Below are 8,120 nucleotides of genomic sequence, written 5' to 3'. Positions count from 1 at the left end.
TAAATTCCATTGGCTTTTGTCAAGGAGCCCTTTGCATTGCTTCCTTCTGGGTCGGCCTACCAAAATACTTGATCAATGCTCGCTGTATTTGGTGAAGATTATATATGTGTATGCAAACTTTGTTTCACATTCTTTGTATGAAAATTGCTATCAATAGAAAGTACGATTGATGTATCCACTTTAATTACGTTTCGTTTTGTATGTCTCAATATGTTGTAAAGGAACCAAAGATCTACGCAATCACAACAAAATCAAAATCAAATGATTTGTTTAAAAAAAAAAACACTCAAGAAAATGAAGTTGAAATGAACTATTTGTAGTGTTTAAAGCATTGAAAAATAAATTGTAAAATGTCTTATCTTTTCTCCAGAAACTCACGATTACACCACAGACTTTCATTGAACCAATGTACGACTTTATAAATAGTGCATATGATGTTTGTATTTCCAATGTGTTGCACAGGAAGCATGTGTCACTTATGATTGCTTTAGCCCGGGGTCAACGTCAGATCTTCTCTGAGGTCTTGTTGATGTTGTTTGGCGGTCGGAGCCATGGGGGTCACGGGGGTCACGGGGGTCACAATAGTGCTTCTGAGGAAGTGGTGAGCTGTGGAAGTGGCGTGACCTGCAACGAGGAGTCACCAGAAAACAATGAGATGGGATCCATATGCATCCCATAATCATTCAAAGTCAAAAACCATTTTCCTCTCGCCGTGATGGGCATAGCTGTGGCTTCAAATTCCATACGTCTGCCATGGAGCAAAAGACTTTGAGTGTTTGGTTTTCCCTCCAGACCCATGGCTACTTCTTTGATTTCTTTAAGGATTGCCAATACAGTAGAGATCGGTTTGCACTGGCTCTACTTATTGTATATTATACACACATGTGTCATCGCTGCTTCGATTCATCCATAACTACCACCAGCACAAGACAGGAAAAGTGTTAGACATACTCTGCAAAGGTGATCGAGAATACAATAAAGGATTCCCCACAGTGTCAAGGGGTCAAAGGCCCATGGACCAGAGCCTCTGTTTGGAGGGATTGTTTACTTGTCTTTAAGAAAGACAAACAAACAATTACCAAAGCACGAGATGCAAAATTACCACAAAGAATATGCAAAGCGGTACCTATAGAGTGATGGAAAATAACCAGGCATGCAGGACAACTACAACATGACGCAAAAGATCAACCACAAGGAAAAGTTCCTGAAAAAGAGGAAAAACGAATTCAAATAAAGAAACACTCAACAGTGGCCACAAAGAGATTCAAAACAGAACCCAAAGTTAGACACAACACTACCAAAGAAATACCAGAAAGAGAGGCTTGGGGGGATCTTACATGTCTGTACCCTTTCTCTTCCTGTGCTAGTGAAATCATTTCAGAAAAAAAAGAAAAAGTTTGAGAAACACTGCGCTAGTGGATTGTCAAAGAAAAAAATGTCTATGCAAACGTTATTATTAATAATATATATATTTTTTTAATTATAAAAAAAACGAATCAATTTTTTTAAATAATTTTTTTTTTTTTAAATTCCATTTTTATTTTGTAATCATCTTGCGACCCCCACTTTGGGAACCCCTGATGTAGTCAATACAATAAGCATAACATTTGCCAAGGGAACAATTTAGTCAAGTTTAATATGGTAAGGATTAGTGGAAGGCATAACATTTTCTGTTTGTGAAGTAAAATGTATACAGTATCAATAATATTGTTTAAGATACTTGAGTAATTATTAAAATTGGTTTTAATCAGGCATCTGGTATTACTGCTGCTTCCATCTTCCATCTCTGCACTGCATTTCCTTAGCATGCTTTACCCAGAATGCATTTTGGCGGGGTAACAATTGATAGGGGCTTTTAACCCAGCATGAGACTCTGTTTCTGTTTGTTTTTATATGCTTCATTGGTTTTGTTGTTTTTATATTGTTATTTATTGTTGTTTTGTTTTTGTTTTTTATGGCGTGTACAGCACTTTGTTTCAGCTCCGGCTGTTTTGAAAAGGGCTTAATAAATAAAGTTGAGTTGAGTTGAGTTGAGGGGTATACTGTCAATACACTGCAGGGTTTGTACAGTTTGCACTTATTGTAAACATGTCGACACAGCACCACCTTGGGTTATCAGCAAAACACCTGCAGTGGGATGTCACTTAGATGAACAGTTGTAGAAAAATGTAAAGAAAGACTGAAAGAGACTCGTTGATTTTAGTTAGTTACAAAACTTGGAGCAGTGGTATCATTCAAAAATTGATCCATTTGTTCCAATTCAAGCTTGAAAATGATGCTATTATTATGCAATATTCCTCTGAAGGAACACATCCGAAGCCATTTGGCGTTCCCCGGCAAAGCCATTGAACCTCCTTCAAACGAATAGAGTCAGATTGCCTTCGGAGGCTGATCCAGAGTCCACTTTGCAATTTCCTCAGCAACATTTTAGGTGAGAGGTTACATGAGGAATCCTGATTCCCAGTCAGGACTCCCAGAAAGTTAGGGCCGGCGTCCAGGAGGTTTAATCTCATTACGTTTTTATTTAATACAGCTGAGAAATCCTGTCATTAATCAATCTGTCATTTCACATCCAGAGTAATAAAGACCACAGAGCTAAATTATCAAAGTACAGCACAGAACATATTCATCAAACTGTCCAACAAAGTAGGCCTTGATGTTTTTCTTCTCTACTGACTGGGTTTTAAAAGTGTCCTTAATAGATGATGTGCTTAAGGAAGGAAAACAAAAGTATGTGGAACTGTTTGAGTTTTACATAATTGTAAATAACTGTAAAAGGAAAGAATAGCATGTAAAATGTTTTATAGTATTTGTGTTTATTTCAACAATTAAGGAAAATGTGTACATATTTATTTTTTATATGCATATATTAGGGATATGAAACAAATAAACAACTGTTTTAGTTATAGTGATATTAGAGCATATTTTCTGGATTAATTCATTTGCAGATTATTTTTCTCCATTATTGTTTGACTTTCTTGGCAATTTACAGTTTTCTGAAATGTTATAGTCCAATCTGTTTATCTTTAAATACAAAGATATTGATCTCTTATATTTTCTTTGTAAAAAAAAAAAGCAATACAATGCTATTCACAATGTGTTGCTGTTGTGTCCATGTGTAACGAGACACCGTTACTGGAGCTCTCGTTAACGTGTTTATGTAGTCATTGTACTGTTTGGGGTATATTGACGACAACTTCCCTGTTCCCCATGTATGTTGTTGCTGATTGTGTGCACCTGGTGCCCTGTGTTGTCTCCTCCCCCCTCACCTGTGTCTTGTTGTGCTGATTAGTGTGTAGGTATTTAGGCTCTGTTTTCCCTGTCTGTGTAGAGTGGTAGTGTGTGTGAGATCCTGGTGGCTGCAGGCTGCGCTCACGTGAAACAGCAGCAGCAGCAGGATTGAGGCTGTGTGTAATGTTTTAATAAATGCCCACACCGGGTTATACAACAGCCCGAAACCAAAAGAGATTAAGCGCTAATACATGACAAAAGAAATAGCAAACCCTTACATTTGAAAAGCTAAAACTGGAGAATGTTCAATTGTTTGCTTAAGAAATGACTTAAACAATAAATCCACTATGAAAACAGCAGCACCGCTTACGATGGCCACAGGGAAGATGAAGGAATAGCTAATCCTGTTTTATCTCACAATATATCGTCCTATCAGTCATGCACCCCGAGTGTAGGCTCACCATCTGAAGGTTTTACTTCTCTACACTACAGCACTTATTAATATAAATCAGTATGCAGAATGGTTCTAAAATTGCCCCACTGATCAAACACAGTTATCTGGATTTCTAAGTGGAGAGAAACTCATTTGCAGACGCTCAATCTGGGAAGCATTATGTCCTAAATATTCGACTTGCAGTGAAAAGTTGAGATTCTTTCGTCTGTTCGCTGACAGCGGCGTGCTCTGAAACTCACCGTGACCCCGGCTCTGATTTTCCATTTTTTTCTGGAACACCAATTGCACAGCCTGAGTTTTTGTCCATAATATCACCTTTTTAATTGGCGAGTGCAACCTGGAGCGTGAGGATTTGGACTTTGTTAGTCAGTGCTGCCCAAAATAAGACAAGTTACACTCTGCAGGACTGACAGCTCTGCAGGAAGAGGACAGAAGACAGGACCTCACCTATAGTGAAGACAAGCGGATAGATGTGATGCTGTGATCTCTTTCCAAACCTTTCCACAGTAGCAGATTTAGTATTTATTAATACTTTGTAAGCTTGATTCTGTACAAAATACAGAAGTGCATGTTGTCCATTATCGCCACCCAAATATTGATTAATAAAAGGTATATCCTTAGAAATATGTCTAAAATGTCCCTTCAAAAATGACAGTCTAATTCAGTGGTTCTCAACTGGTGGGTCGCGACCCAAAAGTGGGTCGGGGATCCGTTTCAAGTGGGTCGCAGATGTGTGACTGAAGAAAAAAAATTGAAAAAAGACATTGGAATTGTTTTTGTTTTTTTTGGGGAAAAAAGTCAAACTTTTATTTTGAAGGCCCGATTTTCTAACGCTGTGCATGCAGTAGGCGTTGGACTGGAAGTACCGGAGACCATAAACGGTTTTGAAAACTTCTGTCAAGTAGTGATCATCCACTCAATAAAACATCTTTGCTGATGTTTTTTCGAGTCTTCTGGCCAATCAGAATCAAGATTGTTGCCGGAAGTCCCCACGGTGCGGTAGAACTATTCTTTATACATCCATGGGTACAACTTCAGATAAAAATGAACACATAATGAAATATGACCCCCGGTTTGTTGATAGGTCACAGAACAATGGGGGCTATCTACCCTTACCCACAATTTAAAGTAAACAGGGGGTCTGAATCCCCCCAGACCCCCCTTCTGGGGTCGGGTTTTCAGCACGTGTGCCTTTTTATGTTTTACAGTTCAGCTTTGATTCCATCATCTCATTAAACCTTTTTTAAAAGCATTCTTTAGTTCTGTGAAGGGATATATGCACTGTACTTCACTTGGGTCGCGATTTATTGACCAAGTAAAAAGTGGGTCCTGAGGCCTGACCAGTTGAGAACCACTGGTCTAATTGAAAGAAATAACTATTAATATATTTTTTAATATTTTCCAGGCCTTTGAAAAGCACAGCGAGTGGAAAGAAGACGCTTCTTGTTCGAATTATCTGCAAATGCGAGTAATTTGTAAAAACAATGTGCGTGATCGGCTTTAATCGGCCTTAACTGACAAATGATGCTCTTGGTTGCATGAAAGGAAAACAATGATAGTCCCGTGACAACAGCTTTGTTTTCTTGGATGTGTTTACGACCACTGCCTTTCGTGATGACACAGCTGAGGGACCTTTGTGAACCAGATGAACCGAGACACTGCTGAAAACTTGTCTTACCAACCAAACTGCTGACGAATAGAATTTCACTACATGACATGTCACGGGCTGAAACATTTAACAACACCTAGAACTATAGAGGAATAATTAAGATGATATTAATGGACGATCCGAGGAACGTGTGGGGTTACATTTGTTCTATGACTTGTTCTGGTGTGATTATGTGCCTGGTGGATGAGGGTTCACCACAGCGGGCAACTTACTAACATCTGGAAAGCTTAGACAACCACAGGAAAGTATTTAAAGGAGCATTCCACGCAAAATCCTACCTTTTTAAGAAAGAATCTCAAAGTGTAGCTAACTCGGTATCAGTAGAAAGGAAGATCACGTCACATCCTATTGTGCATTACATTACAGAATATATTTTATTCAAATTCTATTTCTAAGATTTCAACCATACACAGCGTGTACACTTCTCCTTAGTGTATTGACATCTTTTAGAGTGTTGCTTTTATTGCTTTTAAATTGTCTATTGTTTTTATATGTACTTGTTTTATGGTGTGTGAGCTCAGTGATATTTTTGTATGTTTTTGTTTGTTTATTTGACTGTACAGCACTTTGGTCTGGAGGTTTTAAAGTCCTTTATAAATAAAACTGTATTGTACTATATGTTTTTTTAAATATTTTTTTTAATGTTCAATTTTTTTTTTTTTTTTTTTTTTTTTTAATGTATGCATTTCGTCAAATTCCTCATATGTGTTAACCTACCTGGAAATAAACCGGTTTCTGAGTCTGATTCTGGAGATGATCTTTGTGTCAACATGGATATCAATAGTGAGCAGTTTTTTTAATAGGAGGGAAAAGTAGCCACGTTTCTTTCATGAATCGTAATTATGCTCCAAAATTGTACGAGATCTTGATAATATGACTTATAGATTAAACCCTGACCCAAACGCAAGTTCAATTCAAGTTAAATAACAAACGATAACCAATTCAACACGGATCAACATTACTTAAAATGAAGTTAAACCCACATTTTGGTCATTCATCTTTTTACTTTTATGTATGCTATGCTTCTTATAAAAGCAGGTTTTTCCAGATAGGGTGTAAGATAATTTATAACTTAACGCCTTCCTGCAGAGATCATGTTTACAGTGGGGTTTTCTGTATGGCATTTCCTGCTGACGCGTCCAAATAAATGAGGTGTTGAGTTGTGGTGCCCCTCTCTGCTTTTACAGAGGCTCTTCTCAAACACTTTCACACTGTACGACCAAGCATGAATCTGTACCCTCTGATTTACTTCGTCTGGTCCGAGTCTTCCCTTATTGCTGAGATTAATGTGTCTCTAAAGCGGATTAATTCAAGATAAATGAGGTGAGAAGAGCAATAGCTTCGGGGATCGTAATTTTCACATGAGAAAATAAACGTAGAGGGGTGCAGACATGTTTAGCATCCTCATCTAAATCATTTGTTCGAGCCATTTTAAAGAATATCCTTATTTTATACAACCATTGCATTACACGTTACTTGTTAGACACTTTTATCCAAAGCCACTAACATACTCAATACTGTGGGCAATCCCCAGGAGCAATTTGACATGCTGACTGCATTGGGGTTTGAACCTTTGACCCTGTGATCTGAACACCTACGCACAACCCACTGCGCCACACACCTCCTAATGCACATAGGGATACTATTAGGGGTTCAAGCTACTCTATAATAGTTAACTGTCCTTACATGAAGAATATAGGTGTTGATTTTCTATCTCCCACTAAATGGCATGATCATGATTATGTCAACGTCATTGTGTACTGACATGAGATTCCACCGACCCTAACCCTAAACCCCATTTACCCAAAGAAAGAAAGGCTACGTATTACATTACGTGTCACTTGTTAGACGCTTTCATCTAAAGCGACTAACATACTCAAAACTGTGGACAATCCCCACAGGAGCCATTTGGGGTGAAGTGTCTCAGGGACACAACGACATGCTGACTGCAGTGGGGTTTGAACCCCTGATCCGAACACCAACGCACTACCCACTGCACCACACACCTCCACGTATAGAATAAAGTTACTTTTTTAAAGTGTGTTCGTACTGTAGTGACCTTGCTTGTACCTTATGTCAAAATACTTGAGAATGTCTAAATCTTTAAGACGCATTGCACGCTCTTCATCACTGAATGGAGTTTAATTAAATTAGCTTTTAAAAAGGTCAATAAACTTGGACGGGACAAAACGTATAGGATGTATATTGATTTGATTTTGTATAATAATGGTTTAATTTTGTAATGAAAAGGATTAAAAGGCAATCTGAATGATAGGAAGTCCATTTCAATCAAGTGGAATGCATTGTAATTAGGTGTTAACCAAACATACATGCTTTAGTATTTATATGCTGTAATATGTAAAGCTATTATCCTGTAAACAAAACAGTGGCGTGTTCTTTTCGAAAACAGCTTCCTGATCTGTGCTAGAACCGCGTTTCTGTGTAATACTATAACACAGGGGTGGCCCACAAATAAAACCTCTGCTTGTCTTACATTGTACTTCTGAAATACATACAGTATGTGAAGAAAAAGTCCAATAACTTAATTACATAACAAGCTTGAAATAGACTCTTCATATTTCCCCTTATTATAAGCAATCTGAGGCTTTTGTTTTAAGGAATGGGCTGCCAAACGAAATAAATACAACCCTATGGAGAGCTGGGATGTAGGCTGTTGTGTTTCTTAAAGCATTTCCAAGTATCAAGAATAATTTAACTACATTTGATTGATTTTGCCAACTTATAACTTAACTTATGAGGCAGTAT

General features: G+C 37.8%; 1 long non-coding RNA gene across 1 annotated transcript in view; it reads right to left on the bottom strand.

Annotated features, from left to right (window-relative positions):
* Positions 1–492: 492 nt before the first annotated feature.
* The window catches only part of LOC307034155, a 63,722-nt gene continuing 56,094 nt past the window's right edge, over positions 493–8,120 (bottom strand). The window contains exon 3 of the long non-coding RNA XR_013806799.1: positions 493–624. This is a non-coding gene — a long non-coding RNA (uncharacterized lncRNA). The remainder of the gene's footprint in view (positions 625–8,120) is intronic.

Source organism: Notothenia rossii (assembly GCF_949606895.1).
Source record: "Notothenia rossii genome assembly, chromosome: 3".
Classification (NCBI taxonomy): domain Eukaryota; kingdom Metazoa; phylum Chordata; class Actinopteri; order Perciformes; family Nototheniidae; genus Notothenia; species Notothenia rossii.
This window is presented reverse-complemented; position numbering and strand designations above follow the sequence as displayed.